This window comes from Tympanuchus pallidicinctus, unplaced genomic scaffold, assembly GCF_026119805.1.
Source record: "Tympanuchus pallidicinctus isolate F22 unplaced genomic scaffold, pur_lepc_1.0 scaffold3, whole genome shotgun sequence".
NCBI lineage: Eukaryota > Metazoa > Chordata > Aves > Galliformes > Phasianidae > Tympanuchus > Tympanuchus pallidicinctus.
Genome location: NW_026294747.1, coordinates 40,429,670 through 40,442,017, shown reverse-complemented (window position 1 = coordinate 40,442,017; position 12,348 = coordinate 40,429,670). Strand labels below are relative to the sequence as shown.

The window sequence follows — 12,348 nt, the reverse complement described above, 5'->3', positions numbered from 1 at the left end:
GAGCAAGTAGTACCAAAATTAGTGGGGAGTTTAGCAAAAAATCTGATTGTGCTTTCTCAAGAAACAACTAAGAGGTGCTAAGAAATTCTGAAATATTCTTTTTTTACACCCTTTTTTTTCTGATGTTGCCTTGCACTGTTAAATAGCACAGGAACATGCTCTCTTGTTACTGCTGTGGTAAAGATTAGCTCTCCACCTTGCTACTTCAGAATTATGCTACTCTTTATAAAGCAGTCTTCTGTTCAAAAGTCAGCCCCCTCTCTTTGTTACTTTATACTCAGGAGCCAAAGGTTCATCCAATACTGAATTTATCCCTGATAGAGCTGCAAGAAGCCAGAATGAGGCCTCCATTGGCACCTGCACCATCTCCTTCTGTACAGATCTGTCACGTCATTGGAGAGGTACAGAGGACAGAGAAGGAGAGTCAAAAAGAAAATAACCGACAACCAAAATATTTATGAAACTGGACACATTAAGAAACACAGAGACACAGTAACAGAGAAGATAAAGCTTTGGAAGGAGTACAAAACCACGAGCTTCCCAGCCTCAGTGCAGACAAAAATAAAAATAAATTAAAATGGATGAGAGTGCAAAAAAAAGATAAGGGTTATCTTCCTTCCTCCCTTGCCTTGCCTTTCCTTTCTCTTCTTCTGCCATTGGACACACCCATCAAAGTCTCTAGAGAATCATAGAATGGCTTAGGTTGGAGGGGACCTGGAAGATAATCTAGTTCCAACCCCCTGCCATAGCTAGTGTTGTGAATCACAAAAACTCTGTAGCAAAAAATGGTTATAGTTTGAGTTGTTTTTCTGCATGGATAGCTATATGAAGAAGGCCAGAGATTTCTGGCCAAAAATGCCAAGAAGTTAATTTGGTCCCGAATTTGTATTTGCAGTCTTGATGGGAAGCAGCCTGTGTAACCTCCATGAATTAAACACACCACAGTCAGAAACCTTTGGCATCAGTAGGGGATTAATGACCAATTGAAAAGATGATGGCTCAAAGAAAGCTGAGCCATCATTAAGTCTGTTATCTGTGCCAAGATTATTTTCATTATAGGCTTTTTTAAAACCACAAGGAAAAACAAAAATTACTGAGCAAGTAATTGCTTATATTGAGCCAGTAGTCCTCTTGATAGGAGGAGGAATGGCTTTAAACTAGAATAGGGAAGATTAAGTTTAGACATTAGGAAGAAATTTTTTACTCAGTGGATGGTGGCGCTGGAACAGGTTGCCAGAGAGGTTGTGGATACCCCATTCCTAAAGGCATTCAAGGCCACCTTGGATGGGGCCCTAGGTACCATGATCTAGTGATTGGCAACCCTGGCCATGGCAGGACGGTTGAAACTAGATGATCTTGAAGGTCCCCTCCTACCTAAGCCATTCTATGATTCTATAATTTTATGATTCTGATGGGTTTTGTGGTTTTTTAGGGTACTGTTTTTACTTTTGAGATAGTTTCCCTTTACTCTTTAGATATCAACGTGTAGCTTGCCTCATATTTTATGTAAATTGAATAACAGCTATGCACTTGGCATCTCTTCCAGCAATGCTGGAAGAAAAACCCCAGAAATGATCCAGCATCTGTTTTGGTTCAGATGGCCCACTGTAAGATACAGACAATAGGTAATGGTTAGAAAAGCAAAAGTTCTACACCCACTTTCTCATACCTGAAGATATTATTATAGTCTAGAACACCTGTTTCTAGTTTGGAATGATGGCTAAGAAGATCAGGGAGTCTGTGTAAAATTCACTAAAGCTATATATGCTGATAGGCCAAGCTTTAGTAAATGGTCCAATTTAGGCTGTATGGACAATAGCTGGAAGACAAAAAGGAAAATACTTGGCAATTTCAAGTTGCAAAAGACACAACCCTAATGTTACATCAACTTTCTGTTGGCATAAACCTAAGGTAATTAGTGCTTTTTTTAGACAAATATAAATGAGAAAAACAGAGATTCTTGTGTATCTAGACTATTCTTTTCTGTAGTTGGACTGTTTATAACTGTTTATGTACTCATTTTTATGTGTCTCCTTTCCATACTCTGGAATCTTGTATGAAGTAGAACAACATAAGATGCAAGGCCAACAGAGTCTGGGGAAGTGCTGAAGAAGCCAGTGGTACATGACCAGAACACATTCTATGAAGAATTCTCTTATTAAAAGACTGCTTTGGCTCTAAAACATTGGAATCCATTCTTATTAAACTATCATGTTGCAAGTACCTCAGTATGTCATTTTCCCTCCGTTACTCACTGTTGAGTATATTTTAGCCTCTTGCTTCACTGCTCTATTCTAAGCTTTCTCTCCATATCTTAAGAAAACCAAGATTACAGGAGAAGATTCTAACCATGTTCGTGAAACATGGAATCTCAGTCATAAAACTGGGTCTAAATATACGTCCAGTAATGCAAATACATAAATCAAAATTAAAAAATCATCAGGTAGTAATTAAAAACCGGTCCAAACTCTTAAGTCTGAAGGAGAAATATGTAGCAATTTAAAGGACAGACATCCATCTGAGGCTTGAATGTTTCCCTGCAGTGGACATAGATATTGATCTGCTTGTAAAACAGCTTATTTTTCCATTGTCAGCAATTTACTAAAAACACAGGATTACACTGACTCTTTAAGGATTCTATTTTTATTTCTTTAGGTTTGTTTTTTTTCTTTCCACACTCAGTCTTTCCTCCTGGCTCTTTATAGTCTTTTTCTTATATTACATGCAGTCTTCCAGACCTAAGTTAATGAATGAGAAATTATGCACCAATGATGGCTAATATGGAAAGACACACAGAAAAGCAGTAGTTAACACACATTCTGTTTCTTTGAAGCAGTTGTAGAAATACCAAAATGAGAATATTATATCAATAGACAGCTTTGTTATCCACAATTTAAAAACTTCATCAAATATGAAGAACTCAATCTATGGTTTTGATGCAGGAGGGAAAAAATTGACATGCAGCCTCATCAGACTGAAAAAGGCATCTTTTTTCTGCTTTTGGGCCTTCTAGCAGTTGTTCAAGTAACACCTCAGGTGTTGGTCTGTATAGAGCTCTCTAACAATACTCAAGTAAGGAATAATCATGTTTCAGCAGCACACGTGCTAAAATTTGAACAAAACAGGGAAGATTAGCATGGCCCCTGCACAATGATAACATTCAAATTCATGAAGTGTTCCATATTTTTTTGTGTCAACCAGGCTTGTATCAGAAATAGTATAGTTTGCAGGACTTGAGAGGTAACTGTCCCTCTGTACTTGACGCTGGTGAGGTTGCACCTTCAGTACTATATTCAGTTTTCAACCCCTTGCTACAAGAAAGACATTGAAAACCTGGAGAGCGTCCAGAGAAGGGCAATGAAGCTGTAAAGAGTCCGGAGCACAAGCCTTGTAAGGAGCAGCTGAGGGAACGGGGATTCTTCAGTCTGCAGAAGAGGAGGCTCAGGAGAGACCTTACTGCTCTCTACAATTATCTGAAAAGAGATTGTGGCAATGTGGGGATTGGCCACTTCTCCCAGGTAACAGCATTAAGATGAGAGATAATAGCCATAATGGCCACTTTCTGAAAAACAGTCAAAGCAATTGAATAGTCACAAAAATCATCAGAAAATTCTTGCCCAGAAAATTCTCTTTGCATATAATTTTTCTTCATCTTGGATTAAATATGTCTGACGCAACAGAACAGCTTGAAATATTTGCTTGTGGACTGAGCAAATTACAGAATCCACTACAACCCTGCGAAGTAGGCAGCTTCAACCTCAACTTCCAGACAGGAAAAATAAGGCACAGAGATGAGTTGGTGAATAAGAGAAAGTCAGTAGCTAAGACGAGAGAAGAACCAAGCAATTCCTACTTCTAGATTTCTGCTGCAGGCACCAGAAAAATATGCCAAGTACTCAGTAATCAATATAATAATTACTTTACAATCTCAGCCCCCAAGATCCATCCTAAAAAACCTTTGCTGTCATTTCATCCACTCCTTATTCTCTGTATTCATTGAGCTTCCATAGAAATCTACACAAACCAATTTGTCTTGCTTTCCATTTCTGATTTTCTATTAGATACATTTGTTAGCTAACAGTGAAAGCTTTTTCAGTGTGATGTTATAACAGACAAATAATACCATCTTTACACGACAGGAGAAACCAGCACTAGTGATACAGGACTGTAGTTCTTCAATTTTCTTCCCTTTTTCTTCCTTTCCCTTTCTCTGTGCTGTGCCCACTAAGAAGCTCATCTAGTTCTATCATGATTCCAGTTACAGTCACCTCTCCTATTAACATTTTTTCATATATTTACTCCTCTTTTACATGAAATTGCATTATGTGAAACTGCGCTCCCAAGTTACTCATTTCAGATGATGTTTCCGTGCTTCCTGCTAATAACAGAAAATTTTCTTCCTTGCATTATGCACTGGAGCATGCATTCCATAATTTAAATTAGTTCAAGTGAGGGTCACCTTAAAATTCTCATTGTTCCAGTTGGAAAAGATAATAGATCTGATCACATCTCAACCATATAACTCAAGCCTTTGTGATTTGGTGTCATTCTCCAATCCTCATGTTGTATATTGTCTGCTATAGAGCAATTTCTTCCAGTTGTAGCTGTGCAGTCTTACACTATCCTGTACTAAGTAATATTGATAACAATATTCGCCTGGGGAAAAACTTCAGATATCCTATCTGGAGGAAAAACTCTCTCAGAAACAGAGATAAATCCACTTGACTACAAAGCACTTATATGAAGTTATCTAAAACATATATCAGAGAAACAAAAGAAAGCATAGTTCTCCTTTACTCTTCCAGAAATCAGACAGAATGGTTATCAGAGAAAGAAAAAAGAGAGAAAAAGGCAGAAATAATATAAAAAAAAAAGAAAAAGAAAAGAAAAAGAAAAAAAAAAAAAGCAGGCTTTCGGTAGGATAATAATAAAATAAATTTTGTTCAGGCATGAAAATGGGTGCTATTTTACTTTTCCTTCTATCTCACTAATTCTGAAAGTCTCTTCAATTTGAAGGTCCTCTGAAGACTTCCATGAATAGAGTTCCTGACTGACAGTGAGCACTGCTGGAGGTGAAAACATGAGGAAAACCATCAGATATGAAAGCTTCACATGTAAAATAGCAGTTGATGTGTGACTTGAAAAAATGCAACATTTTTTTTACTGGGGTCAGTAGGAACCTTCACCCTTACAGCATTCCTTCCAGGAGCAATGAATCCACAGGGCAGAAATGTAGTTTATCAGTACATTATCTCCCCTAAGAATAAAGTGAAGCAACTATTAAATTAATATATATCATATATGTACAGTATTGTACTATTATATACTCTAGGCAAATGTTCAAGATTAGAGCCCATAGCATCTAAGATTTTATCACAAGAAATTTAGCAGAAAATGTCTGAACTTCTCTAGCCTGTATCCTATTGCCAACTTCAGCTACTTCTGCAAATGGCGTGAAATCTGGTGCTACTGACCACCTGGAACTCATGGAGAAACATTGTGGAAATCCTGCACAGCAGTAAAAGGTGATTCAGCCATAGGAAAAATCTTGTCCAACAGCATTAGATTTTCTCAGTAGACATTCAAATTCAGGTATTAGACACACACACATAATGTACATATGTAGCATACTGAATTCCGGAGCTAGGAAAGGGAAGTTGAAATGAAACCCTTTAAAAAACGAATAGAGCCAGAGCATACAAAATATTCAAGCAATAGTATCCTGTTGATCAGTTTATAAGAGACCTGTCACTCACTGACACAAGGTAGAACTCCCAAAGCAGAGCCATTCTTTACATGATATCATCACTCCTGTCCTTCACAGTTCAATGCAAAATGAAGGTCATAAGACTGCTTTAATATTTGCTGCTTTTAGCCCATTTGTACCATGGGCTAGCTTAACTAAACCATACTATGTAAGATATAGAATAGATGAAATAATCAATTATAAAGAGTACGAGCATTTTAATTATTTGTTTGCTTTCATTTCTAACATTAATATTAATAGAGTAATAAAATTCACTGCAAGGGGAGAGAAAAGTACACAAAATGTTTTACTGTTTATAACAGTAAATAATGTGTGGCATCCATCTCCACCAGACAGGAAATAATACCTGATGATAACTCATCATTTCAGAAGAAAAATGTCATATGAAATTTGAGCTATTTTATGTATTTCCTAATAGATCAAAAGGAGGAAAGAGAGATCACAAGGAGAAATCTTCCGCAAGTAAAGGTTAATCCTCTCAAAACTGACTGATCAAAACATGTTTAAATTAGAGTAAGACTTGTTTTTAATCTCAGGGAACCAGGGAAGGATTGGAAAAATAGGAATGATGATTTTCTCCTTAACTAAGAGCTAAAAAAAATTTGTTTTGTGCTTTTCTAATTTTTATATTGAAGAGTATCTGTGAAATACATTGAACAAAAATAGCTACAGAGTCACTTCCTTCACTAAAAGCAATTTACAAAGAAAGTTTGCCAGCACAGCAGAATCATGAGAATGAAGTGGGGCAATTATTTGTAGAAAACATTAAATCTGACTATTATCTTTTTCACAAATTGCTCTTGACCGATCAGCTCTCTCTTATCTGAAGAAATGTGTGGGCTGGCATAAGGGTACTAATCATCATGAGCTTTTACAACAAAATTAAAGATAAAAAAAGTGCCAGAAAAAAAAAAAAGAAAAGCTACTTCCAAGAAGTAGTTGATAACTATTTGAAATGGCAGTGGATAGCATTAGATGTCCTCCACCCACGATGTACCTTCCAGTCTCATATTCACATTCATTCACCTCTAGCATATTTACCATACATCCAGACATCAGATGTCTTTCTGTCCAGGGTAGAGGACTAGACAGCATATGGTTGCTACTTAATAAAGAGAACAACGTTCTGTTTAGAATATTAGTATTTATAGCTGTTAATTTCTTTAATAAATCCTATCCACTTAAGAAAAGTATTATTCACTTACCACTCCAAAATGTAATAATAAAGAAGAAATACGTTCACAGATCACCTACAGTTATCTATGATTTATTCTGTTTTGGTTTTGTTTGTTTGTTTGTTTTTAAAATAATATATTTGCTAAATCTAGTAAAAATTCTAGGGAAAAAATACAAAATATTTCAGAATGCTAATCAAAGACAAATTGTCCCCACACTTCTAAGGTATTTTATTCACGCAGAAAACATCTTTCAGACTTTTTTTTTTTTTATACCAGTCTCTAAAATCTTTAATGAGTGAAAAATGTTGTTGACTTTAACAGAGATTCACCTCACTAAATAAGGATCTCTAACCCTGTCTCTGAGACTGAAATATTTTCTGCTTGTATTTTATAATGGTCTTCTGAACTTTGACACTGCATTCACATGACAACTTCTTATTTAGATGTTGAACTGGAAACCCGCAGTTTCCATGAAATATCTTATTATCTTAGTCAAAGCATACAAATTTTAGAGGTTAATTTGATTTAACAGATTACTATGTGTTTGATACAAGAGGTATCTACTAGTCTTTGATCAACATTAAACACAGTAATGTCTTAAATATTTTTTCTTCTTCATGTGTTGATTTAAGAGATTAATGAGATTATTCTAAATTGACTTTGAGAGTCTGCCAAAAATCAGAGAGCCTAGAAAAAGCACAAGACATAAGCTATTAACTGGACTAGCCAATTAGCCAGAGACAAGGCAAATAACCTATGTGCAATACAGTTTTTAAAACTCAGATCATACTGCTTCTTTTCAGAACTTTGTGGTAACAACTAACAGGCATATCAGAAAGAGATGCATGTATATCTCCAATCTACTTCAGCAATGATTCTGTTAGCTTTTAGATCTTATTGGCTTTCCTTTTGTATGATATTGACAAAATTGTTCACAGTAACTGAATGGCCTTTAAACCCTTAAGCTTTTTTCCCCAGTCCACATAACTAATATCCTTTCTTATGATAAGGCCTGACAGCTATCTAGTGGACCCATCTAAGTAAAGAAAATTCCACTCTGTCACTCTTTGGTATTTTGTTGAAAGAGTTACGAGTTAAGAACAGAATTACTGGATAAAAATCAACAATTCTCTCATTTCTGTAAACATTACCTTTGCCTGAAAGGAATATCTTCACAAAGACATCTATTTTGTAGGTTATTCTAAATACCTTATTGTGGCACTTTGAGGAAGTAGTTTCCACTGCCATACTGCGGAGACAGGATAGTAGCTGTTGGCTCTGAAATGTCAAACTAAGTCCTTTGGAGAAAACATCTGAACTTTCTATCTGTGAAAAACAAAAGAAGTAGGATAAAAAAACAGTGATAACTTTTGAGCAATACAGAAGTGTTGAGAAATCTAGAATTTTAGAGAAAAAATCCAGAGCTTTATTATTTAAACAGTCTTTTATGCCAAAGGCTTTATGAATAAAATGAAAGCTTTAAAGGAAGATACAGTGTATGATAAACAAGTGGATATATAGCAACATCTACATAGACTAATAGAATCAACACAAAATGGTTTGGGTTGGAAGGGACCTTAAAGATCATCCAGTTCTAACCCTCTGCGAGGAGCAGGGTTGCCAGCCACTAGACTGGGATGACAAGGGGCCCGTCCAACCTGACCTTGAAGACCTCCAGGGATGGGGCATCCACAATTTCTTTGCACAGCCTGTGCCAGGGCCTTACCACCCTCTGATTAGAGAATTTCCTTATCTAAATCTCCTGTTTTAGCTTAAAACCATTTTCTCTTGTTCTATTACTATCAGACACTATAAATACAATCATCAAATCTCTTTAGAATTGAAAGGACTTTACAGGTCTTCTAGTCTAACTCCCTGCAATGAACAGGGACATTCATAGCTAAATCAGGTTGCCCAGGGCCTAATTTGAAAGTCTGCAGGGACAGGGCATCAACATCTCTGGTCAACCTTGTCCTGCGCTTCACCAATCTCACTCTAAAAGACTTTTTCTTTATAACTAATCTAAATCTACCCTCTTTAAGCTTGAAACCATTTCCCTTTTTCCCCTTCGTCCATCAGAACAGACCCTGCCAAAGAGTGTCTCCTTCCTCCCTGTAATAATAGACTCCTGGTTTTTTGTTTGTTTTTTACTTTTATACACTAGTTTTCTTACATTAGAGACACTGAAAACAGAAGATCTTGAGTGAGTATTTCCATGTGTACTCCATGGTCTTTAATATTGCAGGCTTAGACGTCACAAGAAAACATTTCCCACACAGGATCACAAGTGTTTGGTATAGATTTGCCCTGGTTCTTGTTTTACCTTCAAGCACTCACAAAAGACCATCAACATAGGCAACAAAGGTAGTGAGTACTAGTGAGCTATTCTGCAGGAACCTGCCAAGAACAAGAGAGGACACATAATGCTTTAATCTGTTATCTTGGCAGCAGCAGAAAATCCTAAAGGGAAAGCACTCACATAGGCCAGCTGTCCTCTTACAGTTGAGCTATATGTCATAATATTTCAAGCTTTGTTATAAAGTTCACTTTGTGAATGTACCTAAAAACAAATAAACAAGCAAACAAAAAATACAAGCTCTGAGCAAACACACAGTTACAAAAAATAACGAGGACCTACAGCTACAAATACATTAAGTACACTGAAAATGATGCTTTAATATCCTACTGTTTTTCATAGCAAAGTTTTCTAAGGCCAGATGTTTTTCACAATATATCACAATCTCAAGCTTTCAAGAGGAAAAAGAGCCTTTCAGGAGAAAATAGCCACAGGAAATAGAGCCTGGGAGACTTTTTTTTTTTTTTTTTTTTTAATATAAAAAAGCCCCCAGTCTGTGGAAAAAAATATTCTTCATTAAAACTAAGTCCACTTGCATTCCATTTTCTTGTTAAGGAATTTAAAAAGAAAAAATATAGCCTTTTCTTATCATCAGCTTTGATTGAAGTCTATTGAACAAGGGTCCCATGCCAAAACTATGAGCAATCAGAACAGTTTAGGTTTGCTCTAGAAGAAAGTTGATATCATAATTAGTGGCACTTTTTGCCTTTTATATTTCAATTTCAGAACAGGTGATACCATAGTCTTTCACTGGTACAGCCACACCTAAACAAATTTATTCACAACACAGTGTAACTGCAGTCTTGCAACAAGCACAATTCTTGCTGGTCCGTTTTCAAATATAGGCTTATCCAGAACAAATTTTTGAAGCCTGCTGAAAGCAAGGAAACAGCTTCTTTCAACAGCTTTTTAATTCAACTAATTTGTTGTGGAAAAAGCTTTGTAACCATCATCTTACCTCTGCGTTGTCACACTATGTAATTAGGAAAATATTCTCCTTCTCTTCCTGTTAATATAATCATCATTTGGATATTTTGGTTGTTGCTTTTATTAGTATTATTAAACAAAATAATCCTAAGAGCTGGTATTCCAAAAATGAGCATTAAGCAGCACTTGTGACCATTAAGGACTGATCTGGATCAATGCAAGAAAGTTATTGTAGTAATAAACCCACGTAGTTTTCCAAGTGATTTCATTTAATTCCACAGCAAAACCAAATCACTTGTCCTGCAGAGTACTTTACATTATTAATCCACTGCTGATGGTCTTTCTGACCAGAGAAGTCATCACAGTCATTCCTCACTTACTCTTTCATGCAGGTATATCAAATTGCACCACTTTGAAAACAGGCAGGCAGTGTGCCCCAGCAGTCCTAGAGGATCACCTGGAGAACAAGTATATGCTCAGAGCACTTGGGAACATTCCTCTAAAAATATATGTTTGTAACCATGCAAGGAGACCTGGGACAGAGTTCAGTGACTGGATATAAGCACTGCCCTGGATAAACAAAGTGGTACAACAATTTTATAAATACCATTATTCTCATTTTACTGACAGGGACATTGAAGCACAGCTGCTTACATAATTGTTCTTGTATTTTGTGGCAAGTCTGAATCACAGTAGGAGGTTTCTACACTCAAGAAATGAAACTGCGAGTTCAACACAGTGCTATGTGGACTGGATACTGGGACATTATCCAGGAAAATTTATTGTGACCATTTGCTTGTCCCAAACCATATGGACAAGCCTGGACTTCCCAGAAATTGCTGTGCCACAGAATATATCTACAAATTCATGTGCCTTAATTGTTCTATACCCTATTATTTATAACTCGAGATTCACTGTCTAGAGCAGCACTAGCCACATGTCTGATAAACATAGTACAATGGGAAGAATTATATAATAAAAATAAACCTAAGTATTACTGTATTATTAGCATCTATATTTAATACAGAATGATGTTTTGGCATTATTGTACTTGGGAGGAACGGTCTTCAAAAGACTATTTATTTATAATATAATGAAAATAATTTTATAGGAAAGATTTGTTTCATTTTTTGAGCTAAAGCCTATGGGTAGCTGCAGTCTGGTTTGAGCAGAGGAATATGTTTGCACTGTACAGCTTTTCATTTGAGATAATAAACTATGCCTTTCGTACTACATGAAAGTATGGCTTTGATTTTTCAGTCACTAATTCTGTTATATATACATATATATATATGGATGGACAGAGAGAGGTTCTCTTGGAAGACTACTCCTGAGGAACTTTCTCTGATGAAAGTGAGTTTTTGTGAAGCAGCGCCATGTCTGGGGAGAAGTGACTTGCCTTAAGGTTATGTGTCACCTCAGTGCCAGAGGCAACTCAGGAGCATTAAGGCTTTCTGTCCAGTCTCTTATTCTATGGAGTGGTCCCAAGATTCTGGAAGCCAGTTGGTCTCTGTCTGTCACAAATGCTTTCATCCTTTTACGCATCAATATCTTGTTCTTAAAATAATAAGCATGGTTGGAGTAGAGTTAGTAATTGAAATTTATGACTTATGTACCCTATTTTAACACTTTTCCGAAGACTCATTAAATCTCTTTTATGTGTATTTTTCTTTGCCTCATAGTTTCGTTAGCTGGTAAAGGGAGAATAAAGTCCCATTTACAACAGTACTAATGCTATGCAAGGTCCTTGCTTGACTGATGTTCTAATGAATTATATGTATTGTAAACAAGTACTGCAAGCCAGCCCAAGGTCTTCTCCATTAATTTTTCATTAATGAAATGCACCACTTAGCCTGTTTGACACTTAAGTGATTCCCATAAGCTTAAAATAGAGGTCACCATAATGAACGTATTTGAAAGTGTCATTGAGGGAACAAGCTAATCAACTATTAATTCCTCCCCAAATACTTATAAATTCACAAGCTAGTCAGTTGTAAAATTTGAAAACCAGTAATATTTTAATTCTTAAAGAAGCTGCCAAGATTTAATGAAAAAATAAAAACTCTAATAAGTGAGATTTTTGCTTGGGGGCTTTTTCTTCTCTACTGCTTTTACATTCC

The 12,348-nt window shown here is 36.2% G+C and overlaps 1 non-coding gene across 1 annotated transcript; it reads left to right on the top strand.

The window, feature by feature from the left end:
* The first annotated feature begins 3,085 nt into the window (after window positions 1-3,085).
* On the top strand, window positions 3,086-3,188 carry LOC128087428 (U6 spliceosomal RNA). The gene has a single exon (XR_008209844.1). It is a non-coding gene; the product is annotated as a U6 spliceosomal RNA (small nuclear RNA).
* Window positions 3,189-12,348: the final 9,160 nt, after the last annotated feature.